Consider the following 12,186-nt stretch of genomic DNA (forward strand, 5'->3'; position numbering starts at 1 on the left):
TGTTGTATATTCCAGAAACAGCACTGACAAATTTTATTTCAAGCAATAAGAGCTGTATTTTTTAGAATTTTATTTTGCTGCAAAAACCTGCTTGTTTGCATGTAACAAACTTTTATGATAAATAAGATTTGAAAGAAAAAAAATTGTCAGAAAGAAGATTTCTCTTCTAAGGAATATATAGCTTTTCAATTTTCGTACGGAACGACAATAATTCAATTTTGCTTCAATTAAGGCTTCTCCCACTAAAATTAGGCTAACATGCAACTCATATTGCTTTAAAAAAAACCCAGAACATTCTCAGTAATATTCAATGTACCGGTAAATAATTATTAATGTCTCAAATATTTAATTGTCTCTAAATTAAGCATTCTTGTTATATGTTATCAGTGTCCCAAACATTTTCACCAATCATCTCTATATTTAATTATTTCTATGTTATCAAATGTGCTTAGAAATGTATAAAAAGTAAATCATAAGTCTGTCCCCTAGCAGGATTTCTCCTTTCATGAAACTTTGAGTAGCAAATACTCCAAATCCTTAAATATATAAAATATATCATTTATAAAAAGTGGTTCGTGGAAAGGTATTTTCGTTGGTAGTGTAATCAGGATAATTTTGTTGTTAAAATCTTACGGGTATTTATAAATCATTGAACTGATAATAACATTTTTCATTAAGTTTTCGGCGACTGGAATTTATATCACAATTTTAGATGGATCCTCTCAGGTTGCACACCACTTTTAACTTAATTTTACTATATATTCTTATACAAAATTACGCAACTTTAGACACAGGTAGCGAGTTTAAAACAAACTTCTGGAAAAATCCCTCTTTACAACTTTTTTAAAAACAATTGTTCCTGACCAATCTAGTAGCTAAAAACACACCCATCGACAAAGGCACGAGTTTTGTTTACATCAATGTTACACATGTGCTTGAAAATCATGTCCGAGCCCTTTCACCTCCTGCCTAAACAACTGGCATCGAAATTTCAGTGAGAAAATCAGGCATTTTACACGTTGTTGTCCATCTCATAAAAAAGTACATCCCTTGTCGCTGGCGGAAAACCCCTATCAAGAAACAAGAGGTCCAAATGGGCCTATTCGCTCACCTGAGCAACACTGGCTTTATATGGGCGTTCAAAGGATATTGTGCCATGTGGCCCCTCAGTAGATTAACAAAAAATGAATATCCGAATTTTCACTTATTTTTGCATATACTTAATCTTTGACATATTTATCTGGAATACCATTTTTACCAAAATAAGATCATATGCAATATAAATAACTAAATTTTCAGTTGGTGTTCACGGTTAACTTCCAGTTCCCTTTATTTTAACCCCACCACCAATCACTTTATAAAACGATTAAAATGCATGAGAGCATAAGGGTACATTTTCTCCCTCCACTACTTACTAGTTATTGTATTTTAAAAAATTCTATATGTGAAAGAAGAAAAGTGTCGTTTTCATTTACTGGTGTTTGAATAACTATCAAAAATTTGTGTAGATTTTAGGCAATTCATCGTTCAAGAAGGGGCACCAGAAAGTAGTTACAGCATATCATCCTTTTAGCAAGACATTTCTATTGATCAACCAAAATTTCAGCGTCAATCGTAGAATTATAAGCAAGATACATAGCTTGGTTTGAGTCACGTTTTTGTTCACATGAGTTTATTACATTCAAGTTAAACAGTCGATTTCGGACAAATCTTCCCGTATTACTTACAATAGAACAAGTCCAAAATTCAGAGGAGACAAAAGCATTTAGAATCAGACTACAGATCACTAGATATTCAGCTACGTTTAATAATATATACGGATCGTTTAAGTATCCTTCTTTAAAAATGATTGTCACCTAATGAATCTGAATTATTTAACTTTAAAGCATATATGTACCTGTGTTGAGTTTCTGCTAGGAATAGGAAAACTGTGCAACCACTAACATGTAACCCCCTCCCCTAATTTATACACCACAAAGCTTGGGGATTAGGATAAAATAGTTATTTAAGAAATGAATTCAATATTTATTTATTGTATAAGAAATAAAATGGTTTGGGGTAGTTTACGCAAAAGAATATGATAAAAACAAGTTAAATATACATTTCTGAGCGGACCGTTTCCGCCCCCTTTTAAACACTCCTATGAAAATAAAAACATAAAACATTCATTTCCGAGTGGACAGTTTCCGCCCCCGATGAAACACTCCTCATCATCTACTCGTGTTAATACTGTTCATATACGTCCAAATCATCTCTGATTTTTTTTGGGAGCAATCCAGACGGTGTGAGAGAAAATCCCGATGTCAAGATTTGAGATCTGGAGACTGTCTCAGTCCAGGGCTCAGTCTTCCCTCGGGCGCCCTTGACACGCCTAGTACACGGAGTCCAAGAAGTCGTCTTGGATCCCTTGTACCACCTCACAGTCACATGTTGACAATCAATACCCAGAAGGCAGCAGACTTGAAGCCAATCTCCTGCATACTTTGGAATGTCCACCAGAACAAAATCGTCTACCTGGATCTCTTGTGTCGACTTTCTGGGTCCGCAGGCCTTTCCTTTAATGACCTAAATAGAAATATTTAAAATGAGTTACTATTCTGTAACGTAGGATTTTGTTATTGAATGTGCATGTATAAGTGTATAATGATTATTTACCGGAGGGCACATCTTCGTCATCGCCGAAATCAAAGACGCTCGCACTTTCCTGAGAATTTGGTTCTGAAAGACAGAAATACCTTACTTTTTAAAGTTTATTCACACACAAACACACACAGAGAAAAGAAGCATACAGTACCTGCTTTGGAGTCGAGGATTTCTTCAATGAACCACTCTGTGTGATTGCCTAAAAATACATGTAACAGTATGTGAGTATGTACTTAAACAACAAAAATGACTGATATCATCATAATTAATAATGAAGATGATTAATATCAACTAAATTATTGTGCCTATAAAATTAAGCTCAAATAAATAAATACCTATTTCGTAGTTTTAAAAAAATGACCTCCACCATTCTTTGTCGCCCTCTTTAGCAAAATATTTAAAACTTGCCCTGACATCTCCCTCCAGCTTCTCGATGTTAGAAGCTATCTCCGTGAAGTCGCTCCTCTACCTGCGTCTGGCGAGTCCTCTACCTGCGTCTTCAGAAGATACTCCCCAGTAGCATTCAGAGTCTTAAAAATAAGATACATATACATTTTGTTTTTTGAATACGATTTACATATGACTTATGTTTTATTTCAGTTATATGTGTGTTTGCGTGCGTGTGTGGGAGCGCGCGCGAAAGAGAGAGAGAGAAAGAGAGAGAGGGGGGTGTTGCCATATACCATACAAAGTGAATTGACAAACAACCTTACACAGGTCGACACCACTATATATTGTGACGTCGGCATAAATTTGCGTACTAAATTAGCCATCTGTTTACTTTTATCGACTAACCAATCAAGTGAATGAGTTGCAAGGCATTGTGGGCTACTACAAGTTTCAGTGTATACAAAGCGTATTGAAAATATATACCATTTTGAATTGTCCTTTGGAAACTCATTTTGAATGATTTTTCAGAATTTATGAAATTAATATGGACAATTATGTCTGAACTTCAATTTCTACGCTCACATTTAAAATATATTGCATATGAGGACTGATATCAACCTATTAAAATGCCCATTGTCAATGTTCAAAAGAGAGGTACGTCCTATTGAATTAAAAGCAGTGAGTACCGTTTTTTCACGTGATAGCCCATATTTGGGACAACTTTAGTAGAATGCGCTTTGATATTTTTTCAGTGACGTTCATCAGAATGCTTAACAGACAAAATACTATATGCTGCATAGCTTGCGCTTCTGCGTTTGTATATTTGTGCATTTCTACTACCGTGGCTATTCAAATATGTTAAAAATGTACAGTTACCTGTATTTATTTCTAGTATACAATGATAAAGTCACCAAAACACAATTGGCGGTTTTTCTTACCACAATCTGTTTGTTCTTTTATGCGTATGTTTGTCAGTCGCTTGATACTGATCATTTTTTGAGGCAACAATTGATCAACTAAAACAACGGTATTTTTTAATGTGAACCTGGAACAAATTTAATGGTACGTAATATTTCCTTTTTTACCTTCTAAAGTGAAAATCAAGATGTACAAACATTCCGGCAAGCAATAAAATATTGTGAATAAAACGGACAAAACTACGTGCGTTTGTTGAATCGTAAACTCGTTGTAAACCGCCATGCATTGCAACTAATTCACTGGATTGGAGAATCTGTTTGACGTAAATACTGTCACGTGTTAAATAATGCTATCCATAAAAGGTTGTGTACCCGACCTGTTACAACATTTGTTAACATCTCTAACTTTACGGCACGTACTTTGTCTGTAGACCACTCTTGCCAAAAAATTCTAGCCCTGCCATTGTCATCTTTTGCGATTTTAAATCTGTGTGGCTTGGAGTGGTTTTCGATGGTGTTAAGATGTGGAATAAGCCACTCGGTGATGTTGAACACCGTCGAGGTCCGTATGCTTGCTGGTGTTGGAGTATAACATTTCTCAAATCTCTCCATCAGCTTTTCCAGGGTCATTGCTGCATGTTTACACAACCAGTGGCTGAATCTGATATACCGAAAAAACATTAGGACATGTCAGCTTTATTGGTGTGTTTGTTTGGGTTTGTTTAACGCAATATTGCTATTGCATTATCTTGCAATTTTAATCACTTATTTAGAACACCATTTTTTCAAAGTGAGTGTTTTTATGCACATGCTTTAATTACTTTACTGTATATAACCCCCCCCCCCCGCAACATAAAAGGGAGGGCACTTTTAAATGCAGAAACAACCAAAGAGTGAGGATAAGATGATACGACTGTTATTCGTACTTTGAGAACACCTGATCAATGTCCTCGTAGGTATGGCCCACCATCTGGGTATGGCCCACCATCAAGAAGGAAACCTTGATTTTCCTAAACACACCCTTTTCCACTAGATAAGCCATGAACGCTAACAATCTCTCTCTCGCTCTCTCTCTCTCTCACGAACCAACGCACGCACACACACATACACAAGCACGCACAGAGAGAGAGAGAGAGAGAAAGAAAGATAACCGACTACAGGTGATCAGAAAAGCTCACTGAAACCTTCGGTTCAGGTGAGCTAAAACAGGATACGTTATTGATACAATATTGTTTGACTAGCTCGTTTTTTTTTTCAATATAACTGTACTTGATTTACAACAAAGCGTATTTTTTTTCCGATAGTATACATTTACTCTAAGTTGCTGAATATCATATGTTTTGGAGGGGAAAATGAGGGGATAGGAGCCTTTTTCCTGTAATCAATCAAATGGGAAAAAAATCAAAGTGCCAATTTTTTTTTCAAAGTGCGTTGCCACAATGCTTACAATGTAAACAATGCAGTCTCTCCTCATGTTTAGAACCGAACAACACATTAAGTCGATCAGAAATGCATCAACAGTATAAAATCACAATAAAGTAGTTATTGAGCTATCTGGTACATTAAAAATACACTGTATATCTATTCTACATCCCTGATAAATCATCAAAAGATCGCAATCATCGGGAATACCAGCTACACGTGTTTAAATCGTCTGACGAGCGCTTTTGGGACGCAGATTCACACCCATACGACAGATGTGTTATCGAAATTCTTCGTATATTCTGATTGTTGTAAACTTATAAAACACAGATAAGTGTTTCTTAGTTATATTTTTCTAATGAAGTATTAAATCAGCCGTATTTTATGCTTAAACTGCTGTTTTCGGTATATTTTCTATATATGGAAATACAGAGGCGGGGCGTATATTATGACGTCATAACTCATTATCCCTTCATTAGCATATCAAAACGATGTGTTGCCTTATCTGTCCTGCGTAGTATTACTAAATGATGTAATGAAACCAGTTGCACAATACGGGCATAATAATATTCAAATTGAGAGTTAAACAACAAGTGACATATTTAGCGATTCTGTGTCTGCAACGATAGCTCTGGTACTCTATATTGAGTCATGTATTGTGTATTCTATATATTAACCTTTGTAACCTTTTATGCCATGTATGAATGAACGTATTATGAGTAAGTGATGCCTCATACTAGGTGGGGGACTCTGAGACCCAGGACTCGGAGACTCAAATCCTGCATCCAGACTCTTTGATTGGCAGTTTTGACGGGTTTGTTACTTTATTCAGGAATAAACTATTAATCTTAATTTTGTACACTAAATGTTCACTCATGATCGTCGTAAATGAGCCGAACTAGTCAAAACTGTCCATCATAAGTAAAATGTTATATATACCCATGTAAAATGATGTTGAACAGATTCCGTTTATTGAAATACATTATGAGACTCTTGATTTGGGCTGCTTTTAATTGTTGTAACTATACGATCACGCTTAATAAAACCTCTAGAGAAAGAAATACTGGACTTGTGAACACTAAGTTTGAGCTGAACCTCAATTGGATCCGTAAGACGGCTTACATTATTCTCACATGAATAAAAAGTCATTGACATTTCGTTTGCATGTGTTTTCCCTTTCCAATCTGTTTCAATTTTGGTTTTTATTTAGCATGATACAAAACCTGATGTTGTAGATCGGCATGTAAGTAGTTCATTTCTTAAATTATTAAAGTCTAAATCATAAGTATAAATTAAAGGTCATATGAAACGATTTTTAACACTATGATTTTCTTTCATAAATATAAAGCTTGGTATAAACAAATGTTAAAATACGTGAAGTAAGATTGTTTTGCCTTTGCATTACTGAGAAATAACCGTGAAAACTCAGCACCTGAAAAAATTCTTCCCCGATTATCGTTCTTGATTTTGTGGATTTATGACGTCACACAGACCCACCGATGTAAACAATGCATCAAATCTAGTGTAATTTTACAGTAGTTTATCGATTTGATTTTAGTAGTTTTTGCATATATGAACGTGTCTTTCTTTTCAAATGAGATCATTTGATTTCGTAGTACAGATGACTTATTTTTAATTGGTCGTTATTGAATAAATCTAATATCAGCTTCTCACCAGAGTAAAATCATGATGAAGATCCCGTTCTGCAGTGAAAATTGAACGAAAGAAATGCCCCAATATTAACAGCTGATTAATGAATTATCCTTATCCTTTTGAAATAGAAACATCATTTTCTTTTCGATACGTATAATGATTGAGCTACATTTAAAGGGAATTAAAGCATTTTAATTCATTTAATGTATGTTGTCACATAAAAAAGTATAAGGCAGGCCAATGAAAATGTTTGAGGCATTGTGTATATAGTTTGTATTTAAGAGCTGCTGAAAAATGCCGCAAAATTATTCATCAATTTTATTTTGAAATAATATAAATTTCTGGCTTATTGATACATACATGTAGCAATATTTTTAGAAAATAATCTGTGTGCACGTCTATTAACGTTTTATTAAATTAGATCGCGGAAATATGGTAAGAGATACCTATATTCTACCGTTCCCAATGTCTTAAAATTACAAATTAAATTTAAACGCATGGCCTTGCTGCCTGACTAGTTTTGTGTTCATTTACGGCATTTCTGGCGCTGAGGAACCCTTGCCATCGATATCTCCATGCGAATCTCTGGCATGTGGGTAAAAAATTGCATATTCTTCGTAGTTTCGACAACGAATGACGATATAAGAGAACAAAAGTCGGATTGTGTTTCTCATCAGCGCAGATGTTATAAATGTATTGTTGTATGAGGAAAATGCAAATTATGCCTCATCTAGAACCACAACACTAACCAATCAATGCTGCATTCATATTTTTTCTGGCCATTTGTCGATGTCTAGTCTTGAGTCACCTCTATGAACTCGCCAACCCATTTTTTCGGAGATCATTCAAAGGAAAACTGTCTCCGGCGAGAGGAATGGCATCAACAAAATCCGAATCCTAGTCATTGACCGAATTTTGTGTCGAAAAAATGAGGGCTGTCACTCAGCGAACTTGTTGCTGCAAGTTTAAACTTTCAGTTGTTGCCTGAATCCTGATGAGTCTGACCCATGACAACCGTCATCCTGTTTTTACAGGCCGCGCAAGAGCGCGGGCTGTCTTGATACGGGTTTTCAGTTTGTGCATGCGTTTCTGCGGGACTGTTTTCATTCTATATTTAGAGGTCGCGTCATCAAGCTAACACTGTGTGATCAATATTGACCTGATGTACACATTGCCTTTCTTTTAAAATAAATATGATTTTTTTTTCTTCATGAAAATCATTTATGTTTTATTCGGTTATTTTTTCTTAATCTTAGACCAAGGATTTATGTCTCTGCTTAAAGCTGAGCTGACCTAATTTGCAGTGGAATGGCATGCCACGATGAAAATGTAAACAAGTGGCGTTCCGAGACTCCTCTGAATTTATCGATTTTTCAAGGTTAAACATCAAACACTTTTACGATAAACAGTAGAAAATTTTATTACACCAATGAGTTATTATGCTACTCTATGAAAGTAAATATAAACTGGGTTGAAACCGGTTTTGGGTTGTTTTCTCTGCAGAAAACAAAGTCATGCTTTTTCATTTGAAAGTAAAAATCATTGCAACCAAGTTCATGCTCAAATAATAAGGTAGCCTTTGATTTTTTTAGACCAATTATTATTAAACTATAGAATATAACTGGTAGGTTTTTCATAAAAATAGAAATTAACACTCAATTTTATAAACAATGACCAATGTAGGGAGTAATAATCTGCCTTATAGCAATGATGGGGTGCTTGAAAAGTATTTTAAACAACTTGCCTCTTTCTTCCTCTCGTATGTGGCCTGCCTCTGCTTACGTAGTGTTTCTTTATTTCTTGATTTCCTGTTAGCAGCTTCTTTTTTTGATGTAAAGTATCGTTTTACAGCAGCTATGGTAAAACAAGAAAAAAGACATACAAATATTGAAATAACCAGCCATCATTAATATATAAAGTCAGATAATTTAAAAGCAATGAATATTTATTCTACAGCACAATAACAAGAAGCATTAATATCTAACTATAGGGGATAACTATTGTACATATGCCATATGCTGTTGTGCATTATGAAAAGCTTGACAATCAGTTTTGACCCCAGAATAGAAAACTAAAACAAAACATAAATAGTTAACATACTTTTTAAATTATCATGTATTACATGTATTTTGTCCACAATGTTCACTTCATAGTCTGAATGAAACACCCCAAAATGCATTTACTTTGTACATTTACATCTAGCAATGAATTATTTTATAATAATAAAGAAAACTTACTATCCAAAACTTCATTTGTGACATCAGGAGCAACCCCCTTCACACTTCTTTTTTATATAATCTGTGAATTCAGAGTTGACTTCATCATAAAATCTGAAATAAAATACAAATTTTATAAAATCATTTAAGCAGTATATATATGTACTTTCCTTGACTTCTTATGTTTTCTTACAAGTTTTTAAATACCAACTTTTATTATTATCCATCAATTTAAGATAACAACCAAATAAAGAGTATACTAAATAATGTAACGTACATACAATTATCCCCAAAATATATCTATTTAAATGGGAAAAAGTTGACGAGTTGACAAACCTTTTTTTATAATCCCATTTCAGCTCTATCTCCTCTCCATTTGTAAAATATTCTTTCACAGCATTCTTGAGATCAAAATAAAGAATAAAAACTTAAACATCATGAATGATCATGAATGGGTACTAGCATTTTTTATGTTAGACCATTAAAAATGTTATTTAATGTAGTTCTTACTAAAAGAATGGTAATTCAACTGCTCTAACAATTTTGATGCTGACCAGTCTGCAGACCCAACAACAGAAACCTTGGCCATTGACTTCTATGATATTGCTTATTAATCAATATTTGTCTAGTTGTTAATCAAAATGGAGAAACAGCTGAGCAACATGAATGACTTGCTTGATAGTTGACTGTGGTTCAGGTAACATATGATTTTTGGACCTTCAGACACTATTATTGGCCTCGGGCAATAAATATTGTCTCCAGGTGCAACAAATCATGTTGCCATTATACCCAGTCATATTCAATAACTGTGTATTATGCTGTCTGCAATTAATATTTTAAAAAATTGTTTAAAATTATAGATGCTTAAAGCTCTTGCAAAATAAAAGGCAGATACCAACCCTTATTCGATTTGGAACTGATACTGGTTCCTTAACTTCATCTCTTTTGTTATCAATGTCTGTTCGAAGTCCCTTTAACTCCTTCGTTAAAACTCCTAAATGACTAAGAATTTCTCTTTGGTTTTGCAGTATTTCTTTAATATGCCCATGTAGACCTTGGTTTTTTCCTTTGAAGAAAATGGAATAATGTGAATATAACCATAATCAAATTGTACGTAAACTATATGTAATATAATATAATTTCATCATCAAAATCAGTAAATGAATACAATCTCACCTCTTTTTGCATATTAGTTGCAGCAGATAAGTATGTTTCATCTTCTGATTCTGTGTCTTCTTGAGCATATGCAATTGCACGTCTTCTTGTTTCTTGCCTTTGTTTCCTAGGTGACCGCCTCAAAGGAGTGCTTGTTGTAATTTCCTAAACAGACATCAAGTACTATGTATTAATATTTTTTATATCAAAAATAGAAAGGCTCCCTAATTCACTTGTCTTTCACGGACCTTTTTTATGGCTTATAGTTGAAATAATTGGACTTTCATATAAATTTAAAACTTAAAAAGTTTTTAAGAGTCCAAGACACCCTGCAACATTTACTTTTTAACCAATTGTGAAACTCTCTATATTGCAAAACTTGGATGTCTATCTCCGAAGTGAAACAGATAAAGCTCAAGTCTACTGAACCACAGGTCCCTAGTTAAAATACAGCAAGGACTTTTGTTTACATGAATAACAATATCTTTTTTATGCTATAATTCTATAACTATAAAGAAATACAGACGTTTTCGCCTAGTACACATGCAGATACTTTTTCCTTGAAGATCAATGAAATTAAATTTAGTATTTACCTTTGTGGTATCATCAGTTTCTGAATTTGGCATGAGAACACTTCTCTGCGTTGCTTTTTGTGATTTCTTTCTGGGTGACCGCCTTAAGCTTGCAGAGGGTTTCTGAAATTCAGAAGAATATTTTGTTAATCTCATATAATATTTCTTCTGTCACTGAAAGGGGGTGAAATAAAATAAACTTTAATAGTTACAAAATAAATATGGGCCTTCAAGGGATAATAGGTCCAAGGATTCGGTTGTACAATCATGTAAATAAACAATATGCACATTAAACACACATACAATAGGGAAGAGTTTTATAACTGAATTTAGCTAAAGGAGACAGACATGCAATGAAAAAAATATTTTTTAACGAAAAAAGGGAGCACAGTCCTGTCCACGGGCATTGGAGAGAAACTGAATATTTATATATGAAAATTGAAAACCTTTGAACGGTTTCAAAGACCAGTGATTGAAATGCCGAAGTGAATTCAGTACATGCAGCGGCATTTGCAGCCTATGTATAGAATGTTTTTGTACATCGAAATTTAAAGAACCCTACCTTTGTCAAGATAGACTCGGAGTCTGAATCGGAAGTTATCGAACGAAAGGCGTCCCTTTTTCCTGTTTCCAGGCTTTCGTCCGTCTCTGTTTCCATTGTCTCGTCGATTTGTAGATGAAGTCTTTCATCGTCCGTCGCACTAAAATCTAACTCCGACATAATTTCATCTGTCGAAGTCTTGGGGAAATTTTCAAACTTTATGAGAAATGGCTTGTGCGCTTTTTGCTCTGATTGGTTCGCAGCATCAATGTCATCATCTTGCCATATTTGGATGTACCAAGGTAAGCGAACATCGAATAATTCGTATTTTATTTACCACTATGATATTGATATTTAGCTACAAGTTCGAATATAAGTTAATTTGTTGGTTATTTAAATAAAATAGATTTTAAAAATGTTAAATACGCCGATAAAACCAAATCAAAGTAAATTCATTTAAAATTATTATGACCGCACATCCAATTCCCTGTATCAACTATCCTACCAGCATACCACACTATTCTGCACGCAAATATTGGCGCCTTTCAAGAGTCTGCGAGAGACAAAGGAATTTCAAAGACAGATAGAAGTTATTGCCCAACGCTTGGATCCCTTTTATTTGTTAATTGTAAGTAGCGATTTTATAAGGATTTACTATATTTCGTTTAATTCATTTT

General features: G+C 34.2%; 1 pseudogene; it reads right to left on the reverse strand.

The window, feature by feature from the left end:
- Window positions 1-7,998: 7,998 nt before the first annotated feature.
- Window positions 7,999-11,949, reverse strand: LOC128174664 (uncharacterized; annotated as a pseudogene).
- Between the last annotated feature and the right edge of the window lie 237 nt (window positions 11,950-12,186).

This window comes from Crassostrea angulata, chromosome 2 (assembly GCF_025612915.1).
Source record: "Crassostrea angulata isolate pt1a10 chromosome 2, ASM2561291v2, whole genome shotgun sequence".
In the NCBI taxonomy this organism is placed as follows: Eukaryota; Metazoa; Mollusca; class Bivalvia; order Ostreida; family Ostreidae; genus Magallana; species Magallana angulata.